The 12,322-nt window shown below is 35.8% G+C and overlaps 1 protein-coding gene across 1 annotated transcript in view; it reads right to left on the bottom strand.

Moving 5' to 3' along the window:
* Nucleotides 1–12,322, bottom strand: part of SOX5 (SRY-box 5) — a 1,269,090-nt gene that overhangs the window by 686,358 nt on the left and 570,410 nt on the right. The window contains exon 5 of the mRNA XM_027838648.1: nucleotides 11,461–11,522. The gene's annotated coding sequence lies outside the window, so the exon portion shown is untranslated. The remainder of the gene's footprint in view (nucleotides 1–11,460; nucleotides 11,523–12,322) is intronic.

The following is a 12,322-nucleotide window of genomic DNA, read 5'->3' as shown; positions in this document are numbered from 1 at the left end:
CTTACAGTCTTGGAGACAAAGCACTCTCCCAACCCTCATATTTCCCTTTGTAGGGAGCACTCTCACCAGCCACTTCCACAAGTCAGTGGCTTCTTTGGAAGAAACCATTTCAAAATAATTCCTTGGAGTCCTCTGAGGAGTTAGCAGGAATATAGATAAAAGGGAACTATGGTTACAATCTATTGTGGCTTTCACAAAGGCTCTGGAAGGTCACTTAGATTATTATTTACTATCATAAAGCATAAATATGCACGTTTGTGGCATAGAATTTCAGATTTTCTGACAGGATTTAAAAACATGGTTTAGACATTGTAAATATCATGCCATGTTATTAAATCACTTATTCTATAAAATATAAAACATTATGTAGAAAACAGAATACCAACAACAAAAACCTCCTCCAACCTCATAACCTCAAAAGAATGGAAAATGTGCAAATATGTGTTAAAGAGATAACTACAAAATAGGAAGACACACAGAGTACCAGGCAGAAAGCCTTATGAAACAACACTGGAGAGATGAAAAGACGTAGCTCTCCCTCATCTTCCAACCCCTACATAATGCATGCCAGGTACAGAGTCAGCCCGACTAATTTGACAGACTTATGTTTGAAAGTCTAGAACTCTATGGTAAACATTACCTGATCCCTACTTGGCACAAATTCAATCTCAATCTGTGCGCAAGAGAAAAAGGACTGGAAAACAAGCCATAGACAATTCCCTACAGACTGAATTTACATAGTATATGAGCCCAACCAGGTGCCTAAGCTATCCAATGAAAGGAGTCAGAGAAACTGAGTCTCCATGGTCTGTGAAAGAAAAAAAAGATATAGGCCACAGCAGTAAAAGGTGGAGAAATCAAAGAAGAGAAGTCAAAGACAAGCTGCTAGAAATAGAAGAAAGAGATCGACCAACAAAAAGTTAAAGGGGGAAACACTGGGTAGAATTGTAGCTCCCAAGCAAATAAATCAATGGTAAGACTAATAGAGATTCACTGCAAGAGGCCACTCTTGGGAGAAGCTAAAACTATTGGTTCTTCATTCTGTGCAACCATGTAGTGTCCATACTTTGGCTCTTTTCTGTCTTGCTTTGACTAATGCTGATGCTGATCAATTCTCCAAACCAGACCAGCAGAGACCATGCCTAGGAGGATCTAAGCCATTTGACTCTGCACTCCTTAGGACCTTGAAAGCTTCTCTTTACCACAACCAATTTTCTGTTCTGTCTCTGCTTCTGCAGTTCCATATCAAAGAAAGAGAAAAAGGACTCATACCTACAATAAAATTTGTATCAGCTCTTATAGTGGCAAAGAACTTCAAACTAAGAGGGGTGTCCATCAATTGGAGAATGCTACACAAACTATGGTATATAAAAGTAATGGAATACTCTTATGTTATAAGAAATAACAGAAGGGGAACCTAGAAGACTTGAATGAAACGAAGTAGAGTGAGAGAGGCAGCTAGGTGGTGCAGTGGATAGAGTACGGCCCTAGAGTCAGGAGGACCTGAGTTCAAATACAGCCTCAGACACATAATACTCACTAGCTGTGTGACCCTGAGCAAGCCACTTAACCCCAATTGCCTCGTATTAAAAAATAAAATAAAATAAAATAAAAATTCTTGATTGAAGTAGAGTGAGGTCAGGAGAACTTTGTCTTTAACAACTTTGCAAAGAAAAACAACTTTGAAACATGTAAGAATTCTGTAATGATGTGTCATAATTTCAGAGGCTATATTATCCACCTCCTGAGAGAAATAATGGTTCCAAGTTGTATATAACAACATATAAAAGTTAAAATGAAAAATGATTCAGTTAGATGGGTAAACAAAAGAAGAAAGTTCATCAGGGGGCAAAACCTTCTAAGGGGCTAGACTTAAAAGGAAAATAAAAAGTCAAAAGAAGAGAAAGAAGAAGAATCATAAAAAAGGAATTTTATTTAAAAACTATGAAGTGCCCAAAATATAGGAATCAATTGATCAAAACATTCAATCTAATCTCAATAAAAATGGCAAAATATACTTTACAGAAAAAAGGCAACAAATAACTAGAATCATTACTCATGATTGGTATCAATATAAAAAGAATAAAATATCATTCAATTAATAATAGATATGTAACATGTAAGGATTACTTTATAGAACTAAACCAAATGAAAACAATGTTCATTTGGAGGAATAAAACAGCTTGAATCTCAAAATATTTTTTAAATGAAAAGAAAGAGGAATATACTCCCACACCTAAAGTTACATTATAAAGCAATGATCATTAAAAGTATTTTATATTGAGCAAAAAGTATAAAGGACAGGCCACTGGAACAGACTAGATAAAAAAATTGGAAATAAATTTAGTAGAACAGTGTTTGATAGATCCAAGGACATAACTTGGAAAAAACTCCTTATTTAATATACTGCAAAGTAATTTGGTAAAAAAAAAATAGTTTTAGAAAAAATTCTGTGCTATACATTACAATAAATTCCCTATCAGTGCTTGGCTTATATATAAAAGGTCACATCATTTTTTTTTAATGAGGGAAAATGGAAGAAGGAAGATAATTTTCAAAATTATGGCTAGAGGTAGAATCCTTAACCAAACAAAGGGTAGGTGTGACATAAAAAAAATATAAACTTCTCTTACTACATAAACTCAAAATGCTTCTGCATGAACAAAATTATGCACCTGGTATATTATAGGAAACTAATAAGTGGGAAAATTCGTATTAGTAATTTCTAATAAAGTTCTTATATCCATGGCTGATAGATGATGGTGGTGCAGGGGAGAGAGTCCAGGGCCTGAAGTCAGGAAGATCTAAGCTCAAATCCAGCTTCAGGGACATCTAGGTGGCGTAATGGATAGAGCACTGGCCCTGGAGTTGGGAGGACTGAGCTCAAATCCGGTCTCTGACACATAACACTTACTAGCTGTGTGACCCTGGGCAAGTCACTTAACCCCAATTGCCTCACCAAAAAAACAAAACAAAACAAAACAAAACAAAAACAATCAAATCCAGCCTCAGACACTTACTAGCTATATGACCTTAAGTAAATCACTTAACCCTGTTTGCCTTGGTTTCTTCATATGTAAAATTAGCTGGAGAAAGAAATGGCAAACCACTCTAATATTTGACTGAAATGACTGAACAATGACAAAAAATAGGAAATAAACACAAACATATGAGACAAAGACTCATTTCACAATAGAAAAGAAGTCAACAGGTAGGATCAAACAGTTCTTAAAAGTATTGCCAACTACTAACAACTGTAAGAGAGAAAGCTCTAAATTCCTCAAGATAAAAAAAAAATATAAATAACTGAGGTTTTACTTCATAATCAGTAAATTATTACAGATGACAAAATTCAGAAATAGACTATCTTGGAAAGGTAAGAAGAAGATTAGGTAGGTCTGTAAGGTATACTAATAGATCACTGGTATGAGCCACAGCTACTAAGATCAGGAAAAGAACCAAAATCCTTCAGAAATAGATATGGTTTTATCATTGGAATAGCACTCAGAGATGCACTGACATCTACCCTACTTAGTATAGTGTTTTGCACATAGTAAATGCTTTATAAATGCTTTTGTACTCATTCATTTATGGAGCTGTGAAGTGATCCAAAGATTTCAGAAAACAATGCACCTTTTTGGATAAAATTGCTACAATGCTCATATTCTTTGACCCATAGATCACACTACTGGGCATTTATCCTATGGAGGCTAAAAAATTAAAGATTATATGTATATCCCATTTTTAAAGTAGGATTAAGGTGGAAACAAAGTGAATGCCCATCATTTGGAAAGTAGTTAAACAAATTATGTTTTAAGAATATAATGGAATATATGATGACCATGAAGAATTCAGAAAAAAAAAATAGGAAAACTTGCATGAAGTGATGCAGAATTAAATTGCAGAATCCGGAAAATAATATACTTAATGAGTATAACAATGCAAACAAAGAATAAAATGAAATTTACTACATATAAATGTTACAATTAACTGGGACTCAGGAGATGTGCCTCCTCTAAGCACTACGTAAATGTGGTAGTAGTAATAGTAGTAGGTAGTAGGTAGTAGTAGTAGTAGTAGTAGTAACAGTGGTGGTGGTGGTGGTGGTGGTAGTAGTAGTGATAATAGTAGTAGTTGTTGCTATTATTATTCTTATCATCATCATCACATTGTCAGAGGCAGTATGGAATAGTGACTAGAGAGTCCGAGAAGAACTAGATTTAAATCTTGCTTCTGATACATATTGGTTGGGTGTGCCTGAGCAAGTCATGTATCCTCTAAATGCCCTCAGGCAACTCTCTAACTGGATAAAGGCCTTAATGTGGAAGGAGGAAGACCAGGTTGAAAAGTCCTCTAACTCTAGCTTTGTGACTATGAGCTTATCAGTTAAACTCTCTAATCCTCTCTTTCTCCATTTGTAAAAATGAGGGGATTTGACTAGGTGGTCACTAAGGTTCCATCCAACTCTAAATAGGAAATCCTAATATCCTACATGTTGCAGAGTAGGCACCAATCTTCGGATTGTGATAGACCCTCCGTTAGGACCCAGGGGCACCACGCCCCGGGGCCTCTGGCTCCGCTTCCCCTAACGGCTGTTACAACACCCTGGGTGAAATCCTCAAGGGTGGGGTGCAACATCCTGCTCTGTAAATAACCTGACCTGTCTTCCCGGCACTCCCCCCCAGACCCTGTTCCCTTCCCGGCACTTCCCCCAGACCCTGTTCCCTTCCCGGCACTTCCCCCAGACCCTGTTCCCTTCCCGGCACTCCCCCCAGACCCTGTTCCTTTCCCGGCACCCCACCAGACCCTGTTTTGTAACCGGACAGTATAAATATCTCAGATGAAACCCTCGGTGGCACGGCCCCTAGGATGCACGCCTGGGGTCCGTCGCCGGCCGGCTCAAATAAACGCGCTCTCAATTAAAGTCAATTGGGTGTGATGCTCTGATTTCTCTCGGGCGTCCAGTTCAGGATCTCCCTTGGTAGAAGTTTGTTTTCCAATGAAATCAGTGAACAAACAAAAAGATAAAAAAAAGAAACTATGGCATTACTTTCATATGAGAGACTTCTATATAGGTCTTCAGGAATTATTCAGTGGAGAGAATAACAAATTTCATAATCTTAAAATAAAAAAAAAAGACTTTAGCAACCACCTGTACCTGGATAGCTCCCAGCAATGATTAGGAACACTAAGTACATTAAATAAAGTAAACATCACCATACATTTCAGTACCTATTCGATTAATGACATCAGTAGTGACAGATATTTGCAATATGGAATACGATGTTTATATGTAAACAGTGCAGCAGTCATTTAGACCCAAATTTACCTCACTCCCACACAACCTGGTGTCAGGTTTTATGTTTTTCCCTGTAAATTATAGAAATGCTAAATATTGAATATGATATGGTGAAATCCTTCTAGAAGTGAAAGATGCAAATTCCAAAGTTTTTCAACTTGCCCTTCCATTGTTTTTGGAATCACAGAATCTCAGATTTAAAGGAAACCTAGCCAGTTAGTCCAAGCTATACTTGAGCAAGTCTCTATAACATACTTAACAAGTAGTCATCCAGATTTTGCTTAAAAGCCTCCAGGGAGGGGAAGCTCATTATCTTCAGAGGCAGCCAATTCCACTTTTGTATATTTCCAATTGTCAGGAAGCTTTGCTTTATATCAAGCCTAAATTTGTCTCTTCAACCCAGCACTCCTGGCTCTGCCCTCTGGGGCCAACCAAAACAAGTCTACTCTTTCTTCCATGTAATAGTCCACCAAATATTTCAAACCTGCTATCTTATCTTTCTTCCCTATGTCTTCTCTTTTCCAGGACTCTTTTGTTGCCACTCTTCCACAAAACATTGATTACAGTTTTTCAAAAGGTTCCTGCCATTCACAAATCTCTCACCAAGGTAGCCATGACTATGTAACATGACTCAGGCCAACTAACTTCCCCCAACTTTACTTATCAATTTTCTTTTCATTCTCCAAAAGCAAATTTGCCTATTCTTGGCCCCTCAATTGGTTTGGTCATCTACATATGTCATAAGCATTTACTGGCATCTATGTAGAATAGCCTGGCAAGTTTTTCACAGCTTTATACAGAGACAGTCTTTCATGCAATGTCAATAGTTATTTTTCATCTTTTCTCATGAGGGCAGTGGAGGCTTGTATTTGACAACCTTTTCCAAGCTCACCACAGAACTATTCACATGCAAGATGATATGAAAGGACAGAACTGCAAAGGAAAGAAGTGTGTGTGTGTGTGTGTGTGTGTGTGTGTGTGTGTGTGTGTGTCTAGGGACAATATGGAAGCACCATAGGTCTTCAAACAATCACAAATTGCTTCCAACACAGTTATTTCATTCACTCATATCCAGATTGGAGAAGAAGCAGACTTTTAAGGATTCCCACCTGAAGTAAGAAAGCTCAGTATAATATTTGACCAGATGATCAAATACGTAGACATTAAATGGACTTAAGAGACCATCTGGTACAACCCATTCATTTTACAGATAAAGAAACTGACTATGAGGAAGGTTAAGTATCTTGATGTTCTGCAAACAGCAGAAGCAGATTTTGAATTCAGGTACTTTTGACTTCCTTTTATGTTTTGTCTTTTTTCATTGAGACTTTAAGCCCCTTGAGGGCAAGAACGCTCTCTTTTTTTAATTGTATCTCCATTTGGCTTATCACATTGCCTGGCACACAATAGGTGCTTAATAAATGCTTATTATAGTGTATTCTGGAGCCAGCAATCTTTTTACAGAATTGTCTCTAAGACAGTTGCATTTAACATACAGTATAGCTCATATAAATATTGTGCTTTAAAGTTTAAAAAAAAGTCTTGTTACAAAGCATTCTTCACAATAAGGAAGATAATGCAAATGTGATTGATTTCATATTAGAGAAAAAATTGATTCACAAGATTCAACCCTAACTAAATCCATTGCTTTGTACATTGTTTAACACTATACAACAGTGGGAATTTTCAGAAATTCAGGTGACTTGTAAAAAGCTGTCTGAATAGTTTCAAAGTCTGTACTCCTGTTGGATTGTTTTTTCAGTTTACTGGAATCAAGTTATAGGCCTTAGCTTTAGAACTTTTTTTCTCTTTTAGAAAAATTGTTTCACACATCCCTCAAATGAAACAAGATAACTAAAGCAATTACTCACTTAGTAAGTGAAGTACTTACTGAGTAAGACCATATGTAAACAATGTATAAATTAGAAAGTAGGAATGAGGTATTAGGAAACATGACTGCAGAAAAAGGGAGAGATTTACACTTGTGAAAGACAATAAAAATGGCAGTAATCTTATGCTAAGTGAAATGGGGATGGCAGGGTCAGGGCGGAGTCAATCAATCACTAAGCATTTATTGAACCTCTCCTTTGAGTAAGCACTGTGCTAAGTCCTATGGGTAAAAAGACAAAAATGAAACTCTCTGTCCTCAGGGAGCTTGTGTTCTTTAGAGGAAGTCAATGTCTCTGTGTATGTTTGAGTACACACACACACATACACAGACACACACACACACAATAGAGAGAAGGTATTTTGGAAGGGAGGGCACTAGCAACTGAGAGAGAGCTTCCTTAAGCAGTAGATAGATAGCATATAGAATCTGAGAATGGGTCTGATTGTTATTAGACTTTCTTTCTAAACACTGAGTTATTTTTGTAATTTTCTATATTCAATAATAGCTGGCATTTATTTAGTTTTACAAAACACTTTACATGTGTTATCTTATTTGTTTCTTACAGCAACCCTTTGAGGTAGGTCCTATTATTAAATCCATTTTACAGATGAGGAAACTGAGGCTAAGACAGCTTAAGTCACTTGCCCATTGTCACAGAGATAGTAAGCATCTATGGCAGGATTTGGATTTAGATTTTCCTCACTCCAAAGTCCTACTCCACAGTATAGATGTACTTTGTTAAATTTCAGAAATTTTCATCCAGTAGCTTTGAGGTGAACATACCATTCATTATTATACTGCTTAGGGGATTATAATTATTCTCATATACATATGTGTGTGTGTGTTTGATGATTATGAAATGAATTAGAGATTAAAAGAATACAAAGAAATTAAGGCATAGAATAATTAAACTGCTTTTCTTTTTACTCATTGCCGTTCACTAGGAAAAATCAACACTGTCACACTCTTTCACACAGTAAACATTAGCCAACGGCATAGCAAAAATAATCCAAACAATTCATTTATATAGGTTTAAACAATCAATATGGAACACCATATGATAGATATGGCTGCAACAATCTGCATAAATTATGAAGATTGGCAGTGGCAAATTGCACAGACCAATTTTTGATATGCTACATCTATGTCATAGGCTTCATGTAATAAAATCTTAGTCTATCTAATGCTTTCCCCTGACACCACACCACCCAGCCCCTTCCAAGATCTATATCCAAACTTCCAAGGGCTTTTCTGAACAAAATCTGACAAAAAAAATTGGAGACTGGCACATCATTCTCATGATAAACCATGTTTTCCTTCTGTAGTCTGCATCTTTGATACATCACATTGGGCTTTTCCCATCACACAAAGTGTGAAATTTCTAAACTCTTCCCCTTCACTTATCTAAATTGAACTTTGGCAGCCAACAGCTAACTGTTGGAAAGTTCCTTGAAAACGATCAAACCATTTCTAGATCTGATTGCAAAAAGCATCTGTGTGTGCCAAGATAGAAATTACAATCTTCATCGTATACAAAATCATACTATGCATGGTTAGCTCTAGGGAGAAAAATACCTTGAAAAAAATTAATAAAACATCAAAGCTGGACATGACTTCAAAAATCCACATGAGATTGAAGCACTGATGCAATTAAAAGAAATAACTAATTCCTATAAGGCAGTGAGTGCTCCAGTCATAAAGACATTTTTGAGTAAGTGATATTTTTTCTTCTCAAAAATCAAACCTAAACTCTGTGTTAAATGAAGAATGAAATCTCAAGCTTGGCTTCAAAATGGCAATTTTAAGTCTTAATGACCTTCACAGAGCACTTTTGAACATTACATTAAAAAGATAAGCCTTTGAAAACTTTAAATTGTGGATAAGTAGGCAATATTTGAATAAGTAATTATGGGAACTACAAAGAAGCATAAAATGTATTAACACTGAACTAAAATGCATAGAAATATAGGAGAAATTGACAAATGGGGGTCAGTTAAATAAAGACCTATATTCTAATTTACACATACATTTATAGTATACATTTTGCTCAAATTCCAGAAACATTTATGAGCTGAACAGATCGCAGAAATGTCATATTGTACTATGCCCATGGTCATAATTTCTGTCTTCATTACCCTTACATACCTATGCCATTAATAAATCCAGATATCCTTTCCTCCCATTTAATCCATTTGACACATCTTGAATATTATTTATAAGTTACATTTCAGAATTTAAGAAAAAAATCCTTTTTAGTATTAACCAATTCAAGTAAATTCAATAAACATTTTAAAATGCCTACTATGTTCAAGGCAAAGATGATTTTTTTAAATCACAAGGTCCTTGTCCAAGCAGCTTATGATTAGATACGTATCACATATGATTAATACTTCAACTTGAGAGCTGGTATGGTGTTGCTATCATTTTCAAAACTAAGAAAGTTGAAAGGAATGTATTGTGGGGAAAAATGAATTCAGTTGTAGATATGCTAAGTTGGTTATGCCAACAGAACTTCAGGTGGAGACATTTAACAGGTAGATGGAAATGTGGCACTGAAACTTGGAAGATTAGCAACTTTCTCCAAAGCTCCTCAATATCAAAACATCTAAAGAAAGAGATTATGTGCCAGTTACAAAATAATTATAGCTAAAACCACAAGATGAGTCCCTCTAAAACCTCATGTGTCAACTGGTGAACATTAAATACTTAGAGCTATCAGTGAGAATCTCTAAACTCAAATGTTTCCATGTGCCTGCCACAATGAGCTCAAGCAAGTTTTCTGACTTTTGATTTAGGATGAAGCCACTGGGATTCCCCATGGCAATAATTCTGTTCAGTTCTTCCCACCCTGACTTCATAAGAAATGTTAGACACTGATTCTGGATATCGAAGAATCATGCAGGTCAAAAATATACTATGTGTGACACTGAGAGTCACATACTAAGAGGAAACAGCAATAAACATTACTGAAAGGGCTGGAAACCAGCTGAGACCAGTTTTCTCCCCTTAACCCTGGAGGTTACCAACCCTTACTTTCTTCAGGTGGAAGAAGCTGGGCTGCTATAGCCAAGCCTCCAGGTTCTGTGCACCTGTGAAAAGGAGGAAGGTCCAAAGAGTCTGTGACAGGAAATATTAGAGAAAAGCTGAAACATCAAAATAGTCCAGACAGAAAGCCTAATTAAAAACCTACAGAAGCAAATAAATCAACAGAGAAGATCCTCAAAACAAAACAAAACAAAAAGAATGAATAGAATCTTTAAACACAAATCAACACACTTTGAACAATTATTATAATTTAAAGAAAACTGAATTAATATTGCTGAGAGGTCATAGAGAGACAAAGAACTTGACTTAGAGTCAGGAAAACTTCAATTCAAGTTCAACCTCTGATAGATACTGGTTGTAGGACTTTAGGCAAGTCACTTAACCTTTCATTCCTCTAGGCAACATGTAAAACTATAAGTTACAGAGAAGGTATCAACCTGCAATGGTAGAGGGAGTTACCTTATCTAGGAATTCTTTTTATTAATGAAATCCAGTACTCATTCTTATTATCTGGTTAAAGATTGTTTGATATAAACTTCCCAGAGAGAACAGCAAAAAATTCCAAAGGTTCAAAAGAGAAACAAATTAGAAATTAATTTACAATAGTAATTAGAAATAGAAATATATATTATATATATGCATGATAGAGTATCTCTCTAAAAAACTAGAAGCTAAGGCAGAGAGAGAGAGAGAGTGCAAGAGAGAGACAAAGAAAAAGAGAAATAATTAGAATATAAAAAACTGAAGCAGAGAAAAATTTAAGAGAAGAAAAGCAAAATGCAATAATGTTAAAATATCCATGAATTCTGCATAAGCCAAAGTAAATGATCTTGAAAAGAGATTCACAAATATAATTTAGAGATCATAGATCACACAGAAGAATATTACAAACCAAAAACAAAGATCCTAAATAATGTAATATAGAAAATAATACAAGAAAACATCATAGAAATACCCAATACAAACAGTGAAGTTTTGATGAAGGGAATCCACAGGTAGCAATCAAGGAAAAAAAATAGATCAAAGTGTAGAACATGTAATAAAGCTAATATTTTCCATAACAAACAAAAAAAGTTTGCAAGTAGCCAATGGAAAAGCCTTCAAATAATCTGAATTATATAGCACTATTCTTCATGCATGAAAAATTGCAAAAAGGAAGAAAACAGTATATTCCAAAAAAGCAAAGGAGCCCAAGCTGCAATTGAAAATGGCATATCCTACAAACCTGAGCCCAATCAGCGGTGAAATGGATGGATGTTCAACAAAAGAAAGGCATTTGAGGCATTCCTGTAAAACAAAACAACAACAGAGGTAAACATATTATTCCCCTTATGGACATCCCAAGCAGAAGCCAGAGAAAGATAAATCATCACAATTACCAAAAAAAATTCAAATAATCCAATTGGGGGACTGGAGCTTAGGGAATCTCTGGTAGATTTGGAATCATCAGTATAGTTCATTGAAGTCCTTAGAAGATTGATTTTTGACAAAGAGAAAGAAGAGGAGAAAAGAAGAGGATTAAGGATAGGAGTATAGGGGTAGCTAGGTGGCACAGTGGATAGAGCACCAGCTATGGATTCAGGAGGACCCGAGTTCAAATTCGGCCTCAGATACATAACACTTACTAGCTGTGTGACCCTGGGCAAGTTGTCACTTAACCCCATTGCCTTAAAAAAAAAAAAAGAGGAGTATAGAGTTCACCCAGAGGAGGATGAAGATGAATCAGCAAAAGATATGGAGATAAAGTTGTTAGATAAGTATGGGGTGTCATGGAAACCTTGAGGAAAGAATATATTAAGAAATATTAAGTGGTTAGTTTCAAATGCGTCAGAAAGCTTGAGGAAGATGTGCACTGAAAAAAGACAGTTAACCTTGAAGACAACAGGTAAGGTAGCATTATGAGAGTAATGAATAAGTTGAGGCAGTAATAGATATTTCACTTTCTAGAAGTTTTTAAGTGATGGGAAGGAGAGATATTGTTTAATAACTTAAAAGAGTAGTTCAATGAAAGGAATTCCTGCACAGGATTTTATAGACCATGGAATTTAAAGCAAAAAAGAACAATCTAATCTAATGCCTTCATTTTA

The sequence above is a fragment of the Vombatus ursinus genome, unplaced genomic scaffold, assembly GCF_900497805.2.
Source record: "Vombatus ursinus unplaced genomic scaffold, bare-nosed wombat genome assembly UNPS02014830.1, whole genome shotgun sequence".
NCBI lineage: Eukaryota > Metazoa > Chordata > Mammalia > Diprotodontia > Vombatidae > Vombatus > Vombatus ursinus.
This window is presented reverse-complemented; position numbering and strand designations above follow the sequence as displayed.